The sequence below is a fragment of the Panthera onca genome, chromosome A3, assembly GCF_046562875.1.
Source record: "Panthera onca isolate mPanOnc1 chromosome A3, mPanOnc1 haplotype 2, whole genome shotgun sequence".
In the NCBI taxonomy this organism is placed as follows: domain Eukaryota; kingdom Metazoa; phylum Chordata; class Mammalia; order Carnivora; family Felidae; genus Panthera; species Panthera onca.
The window spans coordinates 113952801-113974329 of NC_138341.1; the positions used below are offsets into that span (position 1 = coordinate 113952801).

Below are 21529 nucleotides of genomic sequence, written 5' to 3' on the forward strand. Positions count from 1 at the left end.
AGGCTCCACACTGAGCTCGAGCTCATGAACCGTGAGATCATGACCTGAGCTGAAATCAAGAGTAGGATGCTCAACCGACTGAGCCAGCCAGGCGCCCCAACAGTAGGGGTTTTTGTAAGTGGACAATTGGCAGGGCATTTGCTCTATAAGACTTCTTAAGCAGCAAACTCCTCCAGACAGACTCCTATATGACATGAGACATCCCCCCCACAAGTAGGGACCTGGCCAAGGGGATCAAGGGTTTGTTACTATTAGGAAAAACAGGAGCTTAGTCTGATCGGAGAGGATACTGTTCAAGCATCTCAGAGCATTTAAAAACCCATCTATCCCTATATATTACTTACTTATGATGGAAGAGAACATGTACCTGCACAATAGAGAGACTGGCAGACACCCATAACCATGCGATCAAATTCAGGAGCCCCCTGAAGTGGGGCCACCTGACATGATGTGCTCACCTCCTGAAGAGATGCAATCATCACCCACGTTGTGTTCTCCAAAACGCATAACCTGAATCTGACTATGAAGAGACACCCAGACAAGAAATCTAGAGAGACTCTCTACAACACGACTGTCCAGGACTCTTCAAAAAGATTCATTGTTATTAATTCGGGTGTTCTAAACCCTGAGAGTAAAGAGAAATAACAACTAAATGCAAAGTTTGAATCCTGGTTGGATCCTGGAAGCAAGGAGTAAGATGGAGATGGGGCGAAGGAGAGGCACAGGAAGTCGGGGCGAGGGATCGAGTGGAGACGGGTTGAGGGTGGAGACAAGAGTGGGCTCTGGGCTGAGTGGTCAGAGAAGGATCCTCTCAGGAATAAGCCAATGTGTGCCCTGACCCCAGGGTGGCTGAAGTGGACAACTGGGTGAAGACCTGGGGGCACAATCTTCGAGGCAGAGGGAAGAGCTGGTGCCAAGGCCCTGAGGTAGGAAGGGACTTGGCATGTCTGAGGAACAGAAAGGTGAGCAGTGTGACCAGAGCAAGATGGGCCGGGGTCGGGGGAATAAAGGTGAGAGGGTATTCAGGGCCAAGCATGCAGGGCCATGTACACCACTGTAAAGTACGTGGATTTTATTCTAAGAGTGAGGAAATGATGCAATATGAATTATGTTTTTAGATCAGAGGAGATGAGATTATAAGGAAGCAAGAGTGACAGCAGGGAGACCAGTGAGGAGGTCCAATAGAGTCTAGCCAAATGGGACTGGTTCAAATTCTGGTTCTGACACTCAAGTGACTTTGGGCACCACACTTAAATCTCTTTAAGCCTCAGTTTCCTGATATACAAAGTGGATAGTAAGAGTGTGGTTAATGTAGTATTTGACACCAAATTTCCCCTTTCAAATTGGACACTGTGGTGGCCAGCCTCCAAGATGGCTCCGTGTGATCCTCACCTCCTGGTATCACGCCCTAGTGCCCTGTCACAATGGTCACAATGCATAGGGCTGTGCAAGCTATTAGATATTGTGGAAATGAGGGTGAATGACTTCTGAGGTTAGGTCATAAAATGCAGCTGGATATCCTCCTGAGGGGTAGTGTTTGGCAAATGGTAGCTTTTATCATCACCATCAGGATTCTGAATTTTCACAATGATAACCCCCCAACCCCCTGCACAAATGCTGCACTGGTTTACTCAGCCACCAGTGACGGGTGGCAATTCCCATTTCATGGCATGCTTGTCAGTGCTTAGTATTAGCAATCTCCTCTGTCTTTACCAATCTGAGAGGTGAAAAATAGTATCTCTTATTTTCCTTTGCCTCTCTTCATTTGGCAGTGTGAGTGTATATTTATGTGTATCATGTATTTATCGGTCACTTGCATTTCTTAGAACAACCTGTTCATATTCTTTGCCCATCTTTCTATTTGGGTTGGTGGTATTTTTTTAAAAAATGTTATTAAAAATGTTTTTTGACATTTATTTTTGAGAGAGAGAGAGAGAAAGAGAGAAAGAAAGAAAGGAAGAGACAAAGAAAAAAGAAAGAAAGAAAGAAAGAAAGAAAGAAAGACAGAAAAAAAATGTGAGTGGGAGAGGGGCAGAGAGAGACAGAGACACAGATCCGAAGCAGGCTCCAGGCTCTGAGATGTCAGCACAAAGCCCAATGCACGGCTCAAACTCCTGAGCTGTGAGATCATGACCTGAGCTAAAGTTGGATGCTCAACCGATTGAGCCGCCCAGGCGCCCTGGTGGTCTTTTTTTTTATGAAGGAAATTTAATCTTTTGTCATATATTTTGCAAATATGTTGTCCTTTTGTTGTCTTTTTTATTTTATTTGTGATGAGATTATTTTGCCATATGGAAAATTTTTATTTTTATATCCTCTCAATTTTTTTTTTCTGTTAGGGCTTAAAGGTTTCAGGCCAAAACAAAGGTTTTTCCCACTCTAAGATTATAAAAGTAATTCACCCATATTTTCTTGCAGAGCACTTATAGCTCCATTATATTAAATCTTTTTCTTTCTTTCTTTTTTTTTTTTTTAAATAAGCTCTATGCCCAATGTGGGGCTTGAACTCAGGACCCTGAGATCAAGAGTCACATGCTCTACTGAGTGAGCCCACCAGGTGCCCCAAATCTTCATTCAATCTGTAATTTATCTCCATATAAGTAGTGAGGTCTACTACTAAACCTAGTTTGTATTTTTTTAAGAGGTTCTCCAAGTTGTCCCAATACCATCTTTTAAATAATTCATCTTTGTCCATGGGTTAGAAATGCCACCATTATAGCACACTACACTAATTTTCCCTTATTTTTAGAATCGTCTATTCTATTTCATTGATCTATTCCTGTCCCAGTATTATAGCTCTAGAATTTATTTTAATATCTAGTAGGGCTGACATCCACCTCTATCCCCCAAGAGCTGTCCAATTAAACCCAGGCCGTAACAGAGAGGTGCCCTAGGTGCAGACAATCATGGAGAAAGGAGGGGCTTGGGGTAGGAGGTTCTTGGAAGAGATGACATCCATCTGAACCAAAGAAGGCAGGAGGAATGTGACAGGTGGCAAGTAGGGAGGGCATCTCAGCAGGAAGAGGAGCATGGATGGAAGCACCAAGGGCTTCACACATGCCTGAATTCAAAACACCTGATCTGTGGATTGGGGCCTAGCTTGGCTTCTCCATCTATTCTTGGCATTGGCTGATTTTTGCACAGCTGGCTGCAACCTCATAGTCAGTTTGACCACTTTGCTGAAATCTAGAAGAACTGTCCAATACTGTGTCCTCATTCCTTCTCTGTTTAGATAAATTTCCCATGTGAATATAACTAAAAGGGTTGTGGAAATGTACTTGTGGAAATGTACTTTCCTAACAACCACAACAAAAGGTAGAAATTACACTTTCACCCAATCTCCTTTTCAGTGATGTGTTGCTTTAAAGTGTCATCAGTTAATCTCTGTTCATGTCGCTCTCCCACTCCAAAACCTTCAATGGCTCCCAGTTGCTGGCAGAATCAAGTTGCAGCTCAATGGCCTCGTGTTGGAGGCCTTCCACAGCCCTGCTGGCCTTGTATCCTTCTGTTCCAAGTGGTGAACTCTGCTTCAGAGAGACTCACTATCTTCTGTTCCCCAATCACCCATGTGTGACCCCCTCCATTCCTTTGATCATGCATGCTTTCGGGCACATGTTCTTTCCACAAATATGTATAGACCCCCTATCACATGCCATGCACCATGATAAGTATGGGAGACCCAGCAATGAACAATACAGATATAAGTCTGTCCACTCAGAGCCTGCAGGCCATCAGGAGAGAGAGAGAGAGAGAGAGAGAGAGAGAGAGAGAGAGAGAGAGAGATTAAACAAATGACCACATGGTTTCTGGTCACAGGATGTACATTCAGTTTGTACTTGACAGTTGTGGGGCCTGGTGAGAACAAAGTCCCCGGCATGTGAGAAGGACATACTGGATCCTGGAGGGATCCACTAAGGAGGTGACATTTAAGTTGGGCATTGAAGGATGCATGCTAGAAAGGTGCTTTCGGCCATCAGCAAAGACCCCCTCCACCCTTGCCAAATCTGGAACCCTCTGAACCTGGAGCAGCCAATTTCGCAGACCACGCGGCTGGCTCTTGTGGCAGGTCTCCGTTACTCCCGTTACCTAATGTGCTTGTACTTCCTGTTTCCTGCTTTAGACCTCCTTTCCCCAACTGGACCATGAACTCTCAGGGCTAGGACAGGCTCTTAGGCGGCACAGTCCCCGGCAGAACTCCTCACTGCATCACTCAGGACCCCGTTTCGCCCTCCGCCCAGTACAGCTCTGAGCTCCACGACGCAGCTCTGAATTAGGCACACCATCTGCAACCCAGGCCGCACTTTGTAACTCCCGCAGAGCACGCGCTCCCCCCTCCTCTCTCTTCCTGCGTTCTAGCACCTTTGGAGAGGCTCAGCCAAAAAGCCAAGGCCGGCTGCAACCCAGCACTTCCGCTCCTAGGTACGCACACAACAAACCAAAGGGAGACGGTCCCTACCGAACACATTCTAGAAGGATCACAGAACACTATTCGCAGGAGCCCCAACCTGGAAGCCACCCGAGTGAACGCTAATGGAGACCGGCTGGCTGTGGCTCCACACGTGCTGTGGAATACCCCTCGGCGACAGAGGGAGCACCACACAGATGATGCTCACAAACTCAGGCTTGTGAGTGAAGATGCGCATGTTATATGATTCTATTCATAGTCACTTCTAGAATAGGAAAAACCAATGTATGCTATTAGAGGCCAGGGTGGTGGTCACCCTTGGTGGGGGTGGTGACTGGGAGGGGGCACAGGGGGTCTCTGGGGTGCTGACAATGTTCTGTTTCTTGATCTGAGAATTGGTCACAGGAGGTGGATTCAGTCTGGAGAAACTTACTGAGCTGTCCACTTAAACGATGTGTGCTCTTTTCTGTTTGAGTGGTATAGTTTAATGAAAGTTTGGAAAAGGAAAAAAAAAAAAAAAAGCTGGAGCCAGTTACCATGGTCGAGCAGCCTGGAGCTTTGTGTGCTCAATTAACTGCGACCCACTCTGTGCCAGGCACTGACGCTGGGTGGTAGTATATGTTACCTTATTGAATCAGCCAAATAGCAAGGTTGATATTAATTGCCGTTGTGTAATGACAAGTAGGGGCTCTGGGAGGAAGATTAAATGACTCATCCAGTCACCCAACAGTGAGGAAGCTGGCATTCAGAGGCCAGGGGACATGCCCGCAGTCACAGAGCTGGAAGCTAGTGGCCGTGCTGGGGTTCGAACCAGGGCATGTGGGTCCCCAGAGTGTGGGGAGTACCCTGCTGAGGCAGGACCGCTGAGTCGGACCATGTGGTGTCATACTTCACCGACCTGCAGCACAGAAAGACAAAGCCCCAGAGCAAGTCTGGGCCCTCAGAGGTCTCCCTCGGGCTGAGCACTGGCAAGGGGCTGGGGCTGCTCCCCCCCGGTGGGACCCCAAGGCTTCTCCATGCAACCCCTGAGGGAAGCTGGGCCTGGGGCCTTTCCTTAGCTCTTCAGCAGGTGATGGGAGGAGAGGCCAGGACCCCTCTGCCAGATGCTGCAGCTACTGGATGCTGCTCCAAGGAAGACAGGCTCGGCTGTGGGGACAGGTTGCCAAGAGAAAGGGGCGGGTGGCACTTCCCCTTTTCGGCCTGCACCCTCCGTGACAGAGCCCGAGGCTGGGAGGTGTGTGGGTCATGGCCAAGGGTTCTGGGGGCAGAGCTACAGCACGGAGAACTTTCTGACGGTTGGAGTCCTGTGCCTGGTGGGCAGCGCCGGGGTGGGGGTACAGCCGGGGAGCAGGTGACTGAGGTGTGTTCTGTTTACATTCAGGCCCTTCCTCGACGTGACCTCAGGCAGGCGACCTAACCTCTTTAACTTTGTTTTCTCATCTCTAAGATGGGGGGACAACAGGGACTAGCTCTGAAGGCTGCTGTGAGGTTTGAATGCAGTGATGCATTTAAATAAGTAGTTTGTAATAAAGGCATCAGCCAAAATACTTTCACCGAGTCCCCGCTGTGTGCCGGGTCCTGCCCCACGTGCCAGGACTGCGGTGCTGGGATAAGGGGACCCAGACCCATCCCTCTGAAGCTGTTAGTGCTGGTGCCACTGGGGGCCTTGTCTCTATATTTGCTCACTCTCACCTTCCTTTTCCTTTCTCTCCTCCTTCCTCTTCCCTTGGGAAGTAATAGCATAATGTTAGAGGGAACAGGGCTCTCTCGCACTAGCTCTATGACCTTGGATAAGTTACCTGAGCTCTCTGAGACTGAGCCTAGTTTCCCTAGCCACGTGGGGGACCTGGCACACAGAAGGCCTCCAACAACCATTCCTTCTCTCTTCCTTCCTCTCCTTCTTCTCCCTCCCTGCTTCTCCTCTGTTTCCCTCCCTTCTTATTATTTTCTCCCACCCGATCCTTTGGCATCTTAATAACCCAAGTGCATTATCAAGCTCAACTGATGGCGCCCAGGCCATGGGAGATACTGTGGACTAACTTATCTGATACCCAAACTCGACATTTCTCCTTTCCTTTTCTCAACTAGAGAGGGTAGAACAACAAAATTCTTTCTTTCAAAGCCTCCCTTGCAGCTGGAGGTAGCCACGTGACATTGGCCGATGTGATGTCAACAAAAGTCTATTGGCGATTTTCTGGGAAAGCTTTTGCTTTGCTGGACTAAGCTTACACCACCCCTTCCCATCTTCCTCTCACCTTGAATGTGGACAAGATGGTTGGAGCAACAGCAGCCAACTTGCAAGCATGAGGAAAAGGTCAGCAACATCAGAGACATCAACAACATTGTAGACATTAACCCCAACAATGGCTCCTCCGCTCGTCTTGTTTCAGCAGTAAAAAAAAAGCTTCAAGTTTGGCTGTACAGTCAGCTGACTTTTTGCTCTTATAGTCAGGAGCATGCATCTCTGAATGATTCATGGGATTCCTGTTTGTGGTTGGACTGGACAGCAAGGACCCCACTCCTATGTGGCTTTTTCTCTAGAATGTAGACTCCTTAAAAAGACTGAGGAAGGCGGCTATGTCCAGGCACCTGCTGTGCACGCGTGGTGCCTGGGAGAAGACAAGCTCTTATTTCCCTTCCCTATGAACTCTGCAGGAGGGGACGGTGCCAAGGCTATTGCACGGTTGTGCCTGGGCACTTCCTGAGCCACAGCACTGCACCAGTTAAAACATATCTTCTGTTTCTATGCTATTTTTTTCTTGAGGCACTTAAGAGACATTCCAAAGATCCAAGCCTTAAAACACCATGGGGCTAGCATGGGCTCAGTTACTCATTTCCACCGAGGAGGAAACTACAGGAGAGAGAGGAGTCCTGGCCTGAAGCCAGGCTGCTTGTGGTTATGCTGGGCTGAGCCCTTCTGCCTGTCTTTAGCACCTCAGCCCAAAGCTTTCTAGGCCCTGTTATTGGGGTCCTATGGAAGGGTGGAGGGGGTGCCGCCTGGGCATAGGAGAGGAAGGTGGGTAGAGCTATGGGCCCCTCTGCCAGCTTTGCCGGCAACATGCCCGCCTGTTGCTGCCCCTTGATATGCTGGACTTCCTCCCCAAAAGAACTTCCTTGAAGGAAGGGGTTCCTCTGTCAAAAGGCAAACTTTGGAAACCACTAAAGCCTGGCCTAAATCTGCTGTTTCAGTAACAGGGAAACTGCAGCACAGAGAAGTGAAAGTCAGATAGCTGGTCAGGGGCAGGGCCACACCTATAACCCGAGTCCCCGGACACCCTCTTGGGTGCTCGTCTCTGCTCGTCACCACCCCCAGTAAAGCCACCAGTCTCCTCTGGTGGAGGAAAATGCAGCCTAAGGTTTCACACTGAACACGACAAACTTCATATCCAGCTGGCAGGCCCAGAGGGAGCTGTCCTCTGCAGACCGCTCAAGCTTGTTCAAGCGTGTCTCCACCTCACTCCCTCTGTCCTAGCCCCCTTGCTGTTCCACCCCAGGGCCTTTGCACTTGTGTCTGCTCCACCTGGCAAGGCTTTTCTCCTTCACTGCCCCACGTCTGGCTACTTCTTACCATTCAGGTCTGACTACTTCGTATCCATCTGGGCTTGGATTGCCACCTGTTCAGAGAGGGCTTCTCACCCAGAGGTGCAGTCTATCAACTCTCCCTATTTTAATTCTCTGCCCCAAACTTCTCACTTTTGTGTATTTTTTCTTATTGATTTGTTTATCATCCCTACAGCCTGGGAGTTCCCCGAGAACAGGATCCTTATGTGTCTCTTTCGCTGCTGTGTCTTCTTTGCTCAGAACATAGTAGGACATAGTGTCCAGAACATAGTAGGAACTTCAGTGACTTTTGAATGAAGGAAGGAAGAAAAAATGTTAAAGCTGTACAAACACAGGGTCACTGGGAGGGCACGGGTCTGGTGGGCTGTGAGCAGAAGCCGCGGGCCTGTGTCTCTTCCGTCTGAGTGGAGGTGGGGGGACGAGCGGCTGCCAGGGGTCCGTGCCTGGTCACCCTGAGTGACACAAAGCAGCCGGCACAAATTCACAGTGCAGCACTGTGCCATCCCACCCTCAAAAAAGAAAAAAAGAAAAGGCTGCTAATGAGGTAAACACAATCATAACCAGGAAAATCTTGGCCATGCCTCTTTGCGTTCACCCAAAGCCATTATCTCTAATTGATCTCCAGACATCAGCTGCTGAAGCGCCTGAACTCCTCCCGCATCCCCCAGGTCTGGTTACAGAGCCCTGGCTCACCCACCCACAGGCCCACCCAGTGGGGTCACATCTCCCCCAGCAGCTCTTTGCTGGGGTGCCAGGACCCATCTGCCCCCCATGTGGGAAGGAGCAATCAGGGCGGTAAGAGTCGGGGGGGGTGGTCAAGAACCTATGGAAAACCACAACCCACAGATGCTCAGCTGCCAGGGGCCCAGAGACCTATATTTCAGGGCCTTCAGTGGGAGGCTAGACAAAGCCACCAGGGGACTTGCCGCCCCCCCCCCCCCCAAATGTGACAGAAAACAGGGAGGGCTGGAGAAAGCACGCTGCCCCAAATAACCTACTTGCTCTAGATGGAAGATACCTTGAAAACTGGGGTTAGGAGTTCAGTTGTGAAAAACAGCAACGACAATGACCCAATGGGACTTGGTCACAAGACAGGGCCCCTCTGGGCCTCAGTCAGGCTGGGCCCAGAGAAGGGAGGGGGGTGTCACAAGGTCAGCTGTCGGTTCAGTGACCATCTGGATGTTTTGAGTTGCTCCTTCCTGGCCCAGCCCAGCCCAGGAGAGACACCTCCTTTCCTGCTGGATCTCTCTTGTCCTTAAAGACAGAGCAGGAGTCAGCTCCCCAGGGTGCCTCCCAGGGGCGGTTTACAGTCAGAGTCTGAGGAGACAGAGCTGCTTCCCATTCAGGAGGCCCAGGTAGCAGCTCCTGACCTTGCTCCCAGCTTTTCCCTTGACACAGATAAAGCATCTCCGGGCTAGCCTAGCATGCAGGATTCTGCTCGTGGTACCAGGCGGCTCTCCTGCCTGTACCAGTAAATTATGGGCACTGTGTACATTTTTTTTTCCTGGATAATGAAGTTGAAAGGCCAGGTCGGCATCTTCACATGCCGGGGTGGATGTCAGCAGCCTGGAAGGGCACTGAGCCTTTAAAAACTGATGGGGACGTAGGGCGCCTGGGTGGCTCAGTCAGTTGAGCATCTGACTCTTGGTTTCAGCTCAGGTCATGATTTCACAGTTTGTGGGTTCAAGCCCTGTGTGGGGTTGTCATGCTGGTATTCTCTTTCTCTCTCTCCCCATCTCTCTCCGCCCCTCCCCCCACTCACTGTCTTTCTTTCAAAAAAAATACAATAAATTAAAAAAAATAAAAACTGATGGGGACAATGAGCTGTTTAGGTTTCAGGTATCTACTGACTCCATCAGGCAACTGGCTTTTGAGACAGGATGTTGGTTGTTTTCTGCTTTTTTCCCACACAACTTCAGGGAAGCAGGAAGACAGAAGAGATACAGATCTCTATGAACCCCAGGCTGTCCTAGCAAAATAGCCATAATGCTCATTTTCTTTGAGTACCTGGAAACTGCAGCAAGTTTCTAGAAAGTACCTGAGTATCCTCAATAGTATGTATTAATCTCTAAAACAATGCCCTATCACAAAGATGTTTAGGGGTACCTGGCTGGCTCAGTCAGTACAGTATGCAACTCTTGATCTGGGGGTTGTGAGTTCACATCAGGCATAGAGCCTACTTAAAATAAAATAAAATAAAATAAAATAAAATAAAATAAAATAACGTTTGGGAGTGGGCTCCTCACTCCCTTATTTGTCCTCTCAAAGAGGTTGCCAAGAAAACCATCCCTCTCAAATTTAGAAATGCCCTATTTTGCTTGACATCATCCTTAGGAGGATGGGAATGCTGGGCTGTCCATGTTTATAGCCCCCAGATAACGCTGGGGTCATGATGCTCCTGGCTCATAGTCCACCCCTGTTTTTTGGTGAACAGAAAGGCCTGCAGTAAAAGTGTCTTGACTTAATATTTACTTGGTTAGATCAACAGTGCCTTGGGCATCTGGGTGACTCAGTCGGTTACGTGTCCGACTTCACCTCAGGTCATGATTTCATGGCTTCTGAGTTCGAGCCCCGCATCATCGGGCTCTGTGCTGACAGCTCAGAGCCTGGAGCCTGCTTTGGAGTCTGTGTCTCCCTCTCTCTCTGCCCCTCCTCTGCTCATGCTCTGTCTCTCAAAAATGAATAAATGTTAAAAAAAAAAAAAAAAAAAAACACCAAAGCCCGGTGCCTCTGTTATCTTTCCCCCACCAAGAATGGGATACAAAAATTTTCAGGCATTAAACATTTTTTTTTTTCAAATAACTTTCTTTTCAAGCCAAGATAACTTGGAAAAGATGGACAACAAGGAAGGGAACCATTCCTACCAGATACTAAATAGACAAAGAGTCCAATGGGCTGAATAGAAGTAGATTCTGTTTCAGATGGAAATTTGGTAAATTATAAAGGTGGCATCTCAAATCAATGGGGAGAAAATAGATTCTTTAATAAGTGATGCTTCCACAGAAGGGTAAAACAGGATCTGTGTCTCGGAATATACCCGGATAAGCTCCAAATGGATCAAAGATTAATTGAAAAATAAAAACGTGCTTATTTTTTGCTCCTTCTGCTTAGATGGTCTAAAAGGAAGGAAACTCCAGTAGCAATAAGCACACCTAGCACCCAGATCATGGTTTTTAATACAATTCTTCAATAAAAGGAACCAGAGCTCCTTTGAGATATAGCTGATCTGGGATTGGGGCAGGAAATATACAAGATGGGCCTGGAGCATCTCACAGTGCCAGAAAGTAAATGAAACCCTACAAAGAACAAACCCCAAGACCCCTCCATCAGGGTTTGTCAGAAGAGCACAGGAGCCAACTGAAGGAGCTCCCAGTGACTAAAGTTGGAACAGTTTCAGCATCAAGATAAATAAAGTAGTATTGGATTATAACCCAAAGTATAAAATAAATAGTCATATAAATTACTGAACGATTAAATAAATTTACAAATGAGGTAGAAGGGACAAATGTCCCATGTCAAAGAATTCCAAATAATATATGTAGATACCTCGCCCTCAAGTAAGGAAATTATAACCCCCACTCCTTAGGTATGGGCTGTACATAGTGACTTCCTTTCTGGAGAGGGGGGAAAAGTGCAGCTTTACAGTTTTGAAACCTGACAAACATTATCTCAGCCAGGTGTGACCAAGGCCAACAGCAATGGTCATGAATCATGTTGACAGTATGTACCCCTGCTATAATGTGGTAAAAATCACACTCTATGTCTGTGGTCTTCCTCTTAATAGCCCATAATCTCAGCTTTATATTGAGAAAAATATCAGACAAACTCCAGAATTCTACACAATACCTGACCAGTAGGTCAAAACTGTCAAGGTCATCAAAAACAAGTAAAAGCTGAGGAACTGTCATAGCCAAGAAGAGCTTCAGGAGACACGACAACTAAATATAAAGTGGTATCCCCAACAGGATTATGGAACTGAAAAAAGGAAATCAGGTAAAAACTAAGGAAATCTAAATAAACTATGGACTTTAGTTACCAATAATGTGTCAGTATTGGTTCATTAGTTGTAACAAATGTATTGTAACCACGTAAGACGTTAATAGTATGGGAAACTGGGTGTGCGTGTGCGTGGGGGGGGGGGTGTAATGTGGGAATTCTATACCTTCGTCTCAATTTTTCTGTAAACCTAAAACTTTTCTAAAAAGCAGTCTATTAAAAAAATGAAAACATGAAAGTACTGAAGGAGAACATGGAAGTGGAGTTACTTAGCTTTTTAAAGAGTCAAATGCAGAAGCCATTAAAGAAAAAAAGATAAATTTGAGCACATAAAGACAAAAATAAAAATGACAAAACACACACATCGTAAGCAAGATCAAAAGGTAGAAGGTGAAGGTTGGAAAAAAGAGGCAATGGCTAACTCTGGGGAATCAAAAGAAAGAAAATATAATCATAGTATGCTCATAAGGCTTAGCTATGAATAATCTATGCACAGTCATAATAATATAGATAATGAAGTGATTTATCCAAATAGAGAGGTATGGAGAATATTGAGGGATGCAGGAAGGGGAAATAATATATGTATTTATGAAAGGGTGTAATAGTATAAATATCTATCTTATACAGCAAGAAATTGAACAACATCAATCCAAACAGCCCAAATTAAAAAACCAAGAACTAGCAGCACGAGCGTATGTTATTTAGAAATAAAAGGTAAAACCAGAAGAGAGAGCTAAAAGATAACTAAGAGGCTGTCTCTGAAAAGAAGAAATTAAAGTGGGAAGGCCAGGGCAGGGTCTGCTGTTTTTCTATCTGATTTTTAAAATATATATTATTTTGATAAAAATAAAAATGAATACAAATAAACAAAAACAAAAAAAGATAAAGGGCCACCTGAGATGCTGTTTCTGAAACTGAACCACCCTGGAATTATGGGGGAGGGTCTGAGGGGCACAGGGCAGAATCTGAGGGCAACTACCCCACCTGCACATCATCTCACAGCAGAAATGCTCTAAGGATCATTCTTTGCCTGGAAAAATCCAAACAGCAGCCTTGGTCAAGGTCAATATTTCAGTTGCTTTTTGTTTTTCTTGCCGCAGCACAAACCTTCCACAGTGCCAGGGATTTACTGAGACAGGAAAAAGTTTGGGCTATAGCTTCTCAGATCTTGAAAATGGAGCCAGGGCCATTTCAGGTCCTTTTTGGACTCTCATGGAGTCAAGCTGCACCCCTTCAGTTCAACCACATAACAAGTCATAGGTGGGCTGATCCCAGAGGCTTGTTAAGGGTGTCTGAGAGGCGGGAAGCAAGAGATGAAGCAAGAGAAGGAAGCCAGGAAGACCAGGACTTGGGAGGAAAGGAGGAGGCTGGGAACTGAGAAAGCAGTCCAGTATGCCTTGGTGGATGAGCCCAGTCAGGAGAGGAGGAGAAGGACTAATATCCAGGTAGCCAAGGAGCAGATCCACATTCTTACAGGTTCTTCAGGGTCCACGCCACATTCTGTTCCATGCACATTTCCAGAGAGCAAACAGAAATGCTCAAAGTTTGAAGATACTGGTCTAGAGAAGTGGCTACAGCAAGACAGTACCACAAATGACAAAAGGTGAAGAGAATGATGATGGGGACACAGAAGAAGGATGCTGCCTCTCATGGTGAAGCTTAAAGGCGCTACTTATGTTCCACAGGACCAACCACCTCCTCAACCTCCCCCAAGGGCAGACTTCCAAGGTCAAGAGGCTCTGAAATCTTACTGGGAAACTGCCTTTGATCAACATGAAATATCTCACTTTGCCCTATTTAATGCTTTTTTTTTGCCTTAAACATTTGCTTGTTTGACAGGAGCAACACTGCCTTCTCTTTCTCTTGATTTCATCTTAGTTTTTGTGTCATTAAAAAAATGTCTTTTGTTTGCCATTAAAAAAAACAAACCTTATCTGAGCCTCTTTTTTTTTTTTTTTTAAATTCTCTGCAGTGGAATTTAACCCATTTACATTTACTGTGATTTACTGGCATTTGGTCTTGTTCCTACTAGCTTATTTATGTTTTCTACTTATTATATCTCTTTTTAGTTGTTTCTTCTTTTATTCCCTCATTTAATTACTCTTGCTGCATTGGTCAAGTTTTCTTTATTTCTTTTATTTTCTCTAGGGATTGAAAAGTTCTAAATTCTAGTTCTGTTGCATGGAGATTACTGTTTAATTTTAAAGAAATACTTCAGAACCTCTGCTTTCTTAAGAGACCACCAAAGGTTACATACACTGAGCCACAGCAGGGGACATGGAAATGATTTTTTTTTGTTATTTTCCCCCTGAGTTCACATCTTGCCTGGGCTGCAAGACAGCCTGAGGAGGGGGAAGGAAGAGATTATTTGATCATTATTGTTATTTTTTTAAAGTAATCTCTACACCCAATGTGGGGCTTGAACTCATGACTGCAAGATCGAGAGTTGCATGCTCTTTGGACTGAGCCAGCCAGGTGCCCCAGAGATCATTATTGTTACCAAGCTCTTAAATCTGGATCAGAGTCAGTGCTCATGGGTTCTCCACAAGTAAGAGCCCTATGAGTCAGGCACTGTTTAAGTTAAGCAACAGGCTCTCACTTCTTCTTTGGGTCCCCCCATTTCTTGGTGTCCTTCTGAGGTTGAGAGTGTTCATGAGAAAAGAAAGCCACAAAGAGGGTTAAGGACTCAGGGAGAGAAGGAACAGAGCCCTGATTTAATTCTTCCTTGTCCTGCAACCTGGTCCAATAGATTAAAAAGTGAGTGTGGTTAGCCAAAAAGTGGACACAGCCCAAACGTTCATCAGTGGGTGAAGGGATACATAAAATATGGTTTGGTAAGTAATGGAATATTAGTCAGCCATAAAAAAGAATGAAGTTCTGACACATGCAACAACACGAGTGGACCTTGGACACACATTACACTAAGTGAAGTCAGCCAGACACAGAAGGACAAAGATTAATTATGTGATTCCACTTATATGAGGTCCCTAGGTGGTCATATTTATAGAGACAAAAAGTAAAACCTAGGTGGTTACCAGGGGCTGGAGGAGGGGAGAACGGGGAGTTATTGCTTAATGGTTATAGACCTTCTGTTCAGGGTGATGAAAAACTTTTGGAGATAGTGGTGCTGTTTGCATAACATTGTGAATGTACTTAATGCCACTGAACTGTGCATTTAAAAATGGTTAAAGTGGGGGTACCTGGGTGACTTAGTTGGTTAAGTGTCTGACTCTTGATTTCGGCTCAGGTAATAATCTCGTGGTTCCCGAGTTCAGGCCTCTCATCGGGCCCTGTGTTGGCAGTGAGGAGCCTGCTTAGGATTCTCTCTCTCCTCTCTCACTGCCCCTCCTCTCTCTCTCTCTCTCTCTCTCTCTCTCTCTCAAAATAAATAAATAAGCTTAAAAAAATGGTTAGGGCTGCCTGGGTGGGTCAGTCGGTTGAGCGTCTGACCCTTGATTTCAGCCCAGGTCATGATCTTATGGCTTGTGAGTTCAAACCTGGCATCGGGCTCTGTGCTGACAGTGCAGAGCCTGCTTGGGATTCTCTCTCTTCCCTCTCTCTCTGTCCCTGCCCCCTCACACACACATACTCTCTCTCTCTCTTAAAATAAATAAATTTTTAAAAATTTAAAAACAATGGTTAAAATGGCAGAGCGCCTGCCTGGCTCAGTCCAAAGAGCATGCAACTCTTGATATTGGCCGAGGTTGTGAGTTAGAGCCCCACACTGGGTGTAGGGATTAATAAAAAAATAAATAAATAAACTTTAAAAAAATGGTCAAAATGGCAGACTTTAAATTACAAATATTTTATCACAATTAAAAAACAAAGTGAATGTGGAGAACTTTTTGGAGTGGGCTTGTTTTCTCCTGCACTTAGGGAGGTTGGGACCTGAGAAAGTTCCACACTTGGACTGTGCTCACTTCCTGCCCCCATCCGTGCCTCGCTCCCCAGTGCTGGCTGAGGAAAGGGCTCTCCTGTGGCCTCACTGCCAAGAGAGACCCATGCTCTGAGCCTCCTCCTCCTCCTCCTCTGTCTCCTTTCTCCTACTTTCCCCAAACTGGCTGTGGCCTTCACCAGCTCAGCGTCTCCTAGAGCTGTCGACTCTCAGCTTCCCTCACCTGGGCCCTCTTTGCCAGATGGGCTACAATGAGAGGCCCGAATCTCATTTTAAAATAAGCGAATGTCCCCTGAACCACCTGGCAGATTCCTGGCCCCTTCTGGCCTCTGTTTTCTGTCTGGGTCACAGTTCCATGGCTGTTGTCCCGTCTGTTAAGAAGAGTTCCTTGAGAACAACTATACTTCTTATTCAACTTTACGGCCCTGGTCTCTTGCACAAGGTCATCCACTGTGTCTATTAAACACAAGGTGCATTAACAGCAGGAGAGGTCACTCCATAGTTCTAACGTGCCAGGCGCTGTGCTAAGCACTGATCTTGCCTCGCATCATTTACCTCTTGGAATAACTCTATGAGTTAGGTGTATTATTACTACTCTCGAGTAATAAAGCACAGAGAGTGAAGCAATTTTCCCAAAGTCACATAGCTGGTAGGTGGTGGAATTGGTGCTGTCAACCTGCCTCTAGGGTGTTTGCATAGGTGGGGGGCTGGCGTCCTGGCTAAGAACAGTGCTGCTCCAACAGGCCGGCTGCAAGGAGCATGAGGGCCCAAGCTCTGGAGACTCAGGGGGTGGTGGACCTTCCAGGCCCCACATGTTTGCTGGGGCCTTCAAGGTCCTCCCACACCCTCTGGGCCAGGAGAAAGGCAGTAGAAAGGGAGGCAGAGGTTAACGGAGACAAGTAAGAGCTTCTGTCACTGGGGCTTAAACAATGGAGCAGCACCACTACACCGGCTGCTGGGAGAATGATTAAAACCATTAGTAGGACATTAGAACAGCTCCAGGAACTGGAGAAGGGGAGGTCTAAGAAGGTCTGACAGCCTTCCCACTCCGGACAGAGCAAGAACAGAAACCACCACCACCGACAAAAACAAATAGTCCAGAGGTCTCAGCCTCCACTTCTATAAAATGGAAGTATGTGTCAGAAGAAAGAATACAATCTGTCTCCCTCCTTCCAGATCGGGACATGATTTCTATAATAGGGTCTTGGGTCAAACACTGGGATCTAAGAAAAGATCGGGATAACATCACCCGTAATGTGCATATCAAATTATACACGTATCCCCGCAGATAACTGAGCATACACGAGGTAGGGGTAACCATCCTCCCAACCCCAGCCCCCTGCCAAATTCCTCTTGTGATATTTCCTTAAGCATCATGTATTTATTTTTTTTTCAAAAATTTTTTTAATGTTTATTTATTTTTGAGACAGAGAGAGACAGAGCATGAACGGGGGAGGGTCAGAGAGAGGGAGACACAGAATGGGAAACAGGCTCCAGGCTCCGAGCTGTCAGCACAGAGCCGGACGCGGGGCTCGAACTCATGGACCACGAGATCATGACCTGAGCCGAAGTCGGCCGCCCAACCGACTGAGCCACCCAGGCACCCCAAGCATCATGTATTTAAAGCAGATCCCAGTTCCCAGGCCAAACAAAAGACCCTTGACGTGCTCTGCCAGAATCTCTGCCGAGGACATTTTCCCCCCTCCAACCCCATGGGTGACACACCTGCTTCAGATTCTAATGAGCACATCCTCATCCAGTAAGTGTGGAGAGAAGCAGGGCTTGGGGCTCTGGCAGGTGCACAGGTTCAGGGATGGAGGAGATCTGAGTTTCATTCATGTCAGTGGTTGTGTGACCTCGAGCAAGTGCTGAACCTTTCTGAGCCTGAGCTATGGAATCTGCAAAATGAGAATAATGGGACCCTGCAGGGCTGTGAGGGCAAAGGGTAAAGTGTGAAGTGCTGGACACAGAACAAGTGCCTAAATTAATAACCCAGTGCCTACAATAGCATCCACCTGGCTCACTTCCTTGTCCCTCCTCCGTCCCTCCTCTAAAACCCCAGAGTGTTGATTTGGGTTTTCCTTATCTCTATCACTGAACTCTGAGAGCCAGCAGGGCATAGACTCGCCTCTGTTCACCACTGTTCCCTTAGCGCCTACAACCATGTCTGGCTACAGTGTGCAATGGACAGAAGGATGGATGGATGGTTGGGTGGATGGATGGGTGAGTGGATGGATGAGTGGGTGGATGGGTGGATGGGTGGATGGATGGGTGAGTGGATGGATGAGTGGGTGGATGGGTGGATGGGTGGATGGATGGGTGAGTGGATGGATGAGTGGGTGGATGGGTGGATGGGTGGATGGATGAGTGGATGGATGAGTGGGTGGATGGGTGGATGGGTGGATGGATGGGTGAGTGGATGGATGAGTGGGTGGATGGGTGGATGGGTGGATGGATGAGTGGATGGATGGGTGAAGGAGCGAGGGAATGGCAGGAAAATTATATAACCAGTTTATTTGGTAGGTGGGAAATATCTTGGCCAAGAGGGTAAAGAGACTCTGATAACATGGAAAATCAGCATCAGAAAAGTAAAGCACCCACCCACCCTGCTCCTGGGTGGCTCAGTTGGTTGAGTGTCTGACTTCAGCTCAGGTCATGATCTTGCGATTTGTGGGTTCAAGTCCCCACCATCAGCTCTGTGCTGACAGCTCAGAGCCTGGAGCCTGCTTCAGATTCTGTGTCTCCCTCTCTCTCTGCCCCTCCCCCACTTGCACTCTGTTTCTCTCTCTCTCTCAAAAATAGATAACCATTAAAAAAAATTTTTTTTTGAAAGAAGAAAAGCAAAGCACGGTGTTTGTGCAGGATAATCCCCTTTCTGTTCAACAGTCTGGAAGGCTGGACCCCAAAATCTCAGTGACTTGAGTGGTGGGATGGTGGTGATTTTTATCACCATGCTTTTGCTTTTGACTACTGAGGTCAGGTGCTACCTGTGTAATTAAAAGAAGTACGGGGACACCTGGGTGGCTTAGTCGGTTAAGCGTCTGACTTCTGCTTAGGTCATGATCTAACGGTTCGTGAGTTCGAGCCCCACGTTAGACTCTCTGCTGTCAGCACAGAGCCCACTTTGGATCCTCTGCCCTCTGCCCTTTGTCCCTCCCCTCCTTGTGCTCTCTCTCTCAAAAATAAATAAACATTAAAAAACATTTCTTAAAAAAAAAAGAGGGGGGTGCTTGGGTGGCTCAGTCGGCTAAGCGTCCGACTTCAACTCAGGTCACGATCTCGCGGTGTGTGAGTTCGAGCCCCACGTCGGGCTCTGGGCTGATGGCTCGGAGCCTGGAGCCTGCTTCCGATTCTGTGTCTCCCTCTCTGCCCCTCCCCTGTTCATTCTCTGTCTCTCTCCGTCTCAAAAATAAATAAACGTTAAAAAAAAAAAAAAAAAGAGGTATGAAACCAGCGGCCACATAAAGAGGAGACCCTAGCACTCCTCTTCGGTGCATCTTGCACACAGCCCTAAAGGGGGATGTGCCAGGCCAGCCGTTGTGGATGGCACTTGTCCTGTGAGTGTGGCATGTCTCCCTGAGACCTCATCTTATGACGTAATGCTACAGAGCATTCTCCGAGAGACAGTCCGCAACTTATGAGATCCTCCTACCCCGCCCCCTATAAGAAAACGTTTTCTTCATCAGTACAACAAAATGTGATTTCAGTTTTATGTCTTTATTAGAGTTTCCCCAAGCAAGGGGGAAAAAGGATTTTATCAGACTACAGTCCCCTATTTTCAGCTCAATGTGGCCCCTGCGATGATAGCTCCCAGGTTCTGTGTCTTAGGATGGAGGTCCTGGAAGGCTGGTGTCTGATCCCCAAATGTCTTGCATGTTGAGGACACCATTAATATTTGCTGCATTGAATCAGACCTCAAGAAGAATCTTTTTCCTTTGTGTGAATATTGTTATTAGATTTTCATATTACCTAATATCCTCTGTGGAGAAGGGCCCATTTCCCGGCATATTAATTTGACACAATTGGACAAGTAACATGATTCTGTCCAGTTCGCAAGTAAATCCCACCACCTGTTCATTGTCTGCTAGAAGCAAAGTGAGGGCAACATGTTCTACCTGCCTTACTGTTTGTCTCCTGGATATCGAATGCTGGAAAAAATGAATTATTGGGATTTTTCTTACCCGGAGTTTTTAGATGGAGGGTTTTGTTTGGCATTAATAAATTATCACTTATCCAGCTCCTGTTACATTAGAATTAGGTTTATTTTCCGTAGGGCCTGTAGGAGTGACCTGCAAACACTTAGGCCCTCTGTCAGCATTTCGGGGCCAGAGGAGGCTTCAGGGAATGAAGCTGCTTTCAGAGCCTCGGCGGCGGCACACGAGACGTGACAGCGGCAGAGGCAGGCCCCTGGCTGCGTGTTCGCACGGCACTCCATTCACTGGCCCCGAGGGGAGCCCGACTCCCACTTCCCCCCGGGGAACAACCTACCAATTCCAATAAACGTATTTTTAGTTCCAACTCAAACCGAAGAATCAAAGACTTCTGGGTCCTTGGCCCTTCCTTGCTCCTACAGATAAATAATCTGATGAGCGATGCGATTTCTGGTTTCACCATGTGCCCAGCCATAGAACAGGGATGGCCTGAGCGAGTGAGGCCTTGCGAGCTCACCGCTCTGCGGAGAGTGCTGGAGCCCAGCAGATGCCAAGCCCTAGGCTCGGGGAGGGACGCTGCCTCTCCTGCCCGGTGTATGCAAGGAAGGTCGACACCTTTGATCTCCTGCAGCACAGGGGACAGGAGAAGAGCGGATACTGTCCCAGGGCCCCCACCTGGGAAACTGGGAATGGAGGCGAGGAAGGCAGAGTCGACTCTGAGACACTTGCTGTCAATTTCAGTCCCAGCTGGACTCTCAGAGCACCCTGGAGAGAAACACCTTCCCACAACCCGCCTTTCCTTTGTGAGTGGCCCAAACCTCACCAGGGTATTTTATCCATCTTGTTTCATGAACTTTGGTTCATTCACAGATACCCAAGTGCTTCTTTGTCCAACACTTGTGTCTTCTGCCTCTTTCTTCAGGAACAGAATACCTCACACTCCCTGCACCGGCCACATCAGCCTCTCAGGTTCTCAGAGGCACCGTCCTCCCTCAAGCCACAGGGCCTCAGCACAAGCGGTTTCCTTAGCCTGGAGCTCTTCCCTTCGGACCTCCACCTCAGCTCAAGCACCCCTTTCTTTTTTTTTTTTTTTTTATTTTTTTATTTTTTTTTTTTTATTTTTTTATTTTTGGGACAGAGAGAGACAGAGCATGAACGGGGGAGGGGCAGAGAGAGAGGGAGACACAGAATCGGAAACAGGCTCCAGGCTCCGAGCCATCAGCCCAGAGCCTGACGCGGGGCTCGAACTCACGGACCGTGAGATCGTGACCTGGCTGAAGTCGGACGCTTAACCGACTGCGCCACCCAGGCGCCCCTCAAGCACCCCTTTCTGAAGCAAAGCCCTGCCTCGGTCCACCCCTCATGCCCATCTAAGAGTACTCATGGACTGTGTGTCCTCCCGTGTGGCACTTGTCGTAGCTGCCCTGTGATAACCGATTCATCTTTCCCTCCGATTATTTATCGTTACCTCCTCTGAGCTGGGCCCTTGTGTGTGATTCTTTTTCATTAGTGTCTGTTTCC

General features: G+C 47.2%; 1 protein-coding gene across 4 annotated transcripts in view; it reads right to left on the reverse strand.

The window, feature by feature from the left end:
* Positions 1 to 21529, reverse strand: part of NOL4L (nucleolar protein 4 like) — a 124028-nt gene that overhangs the window by 36430 nt on the left and 66069 nt on the right. The gene's annotated exons all lie outside the window — the stretch shown is intronic.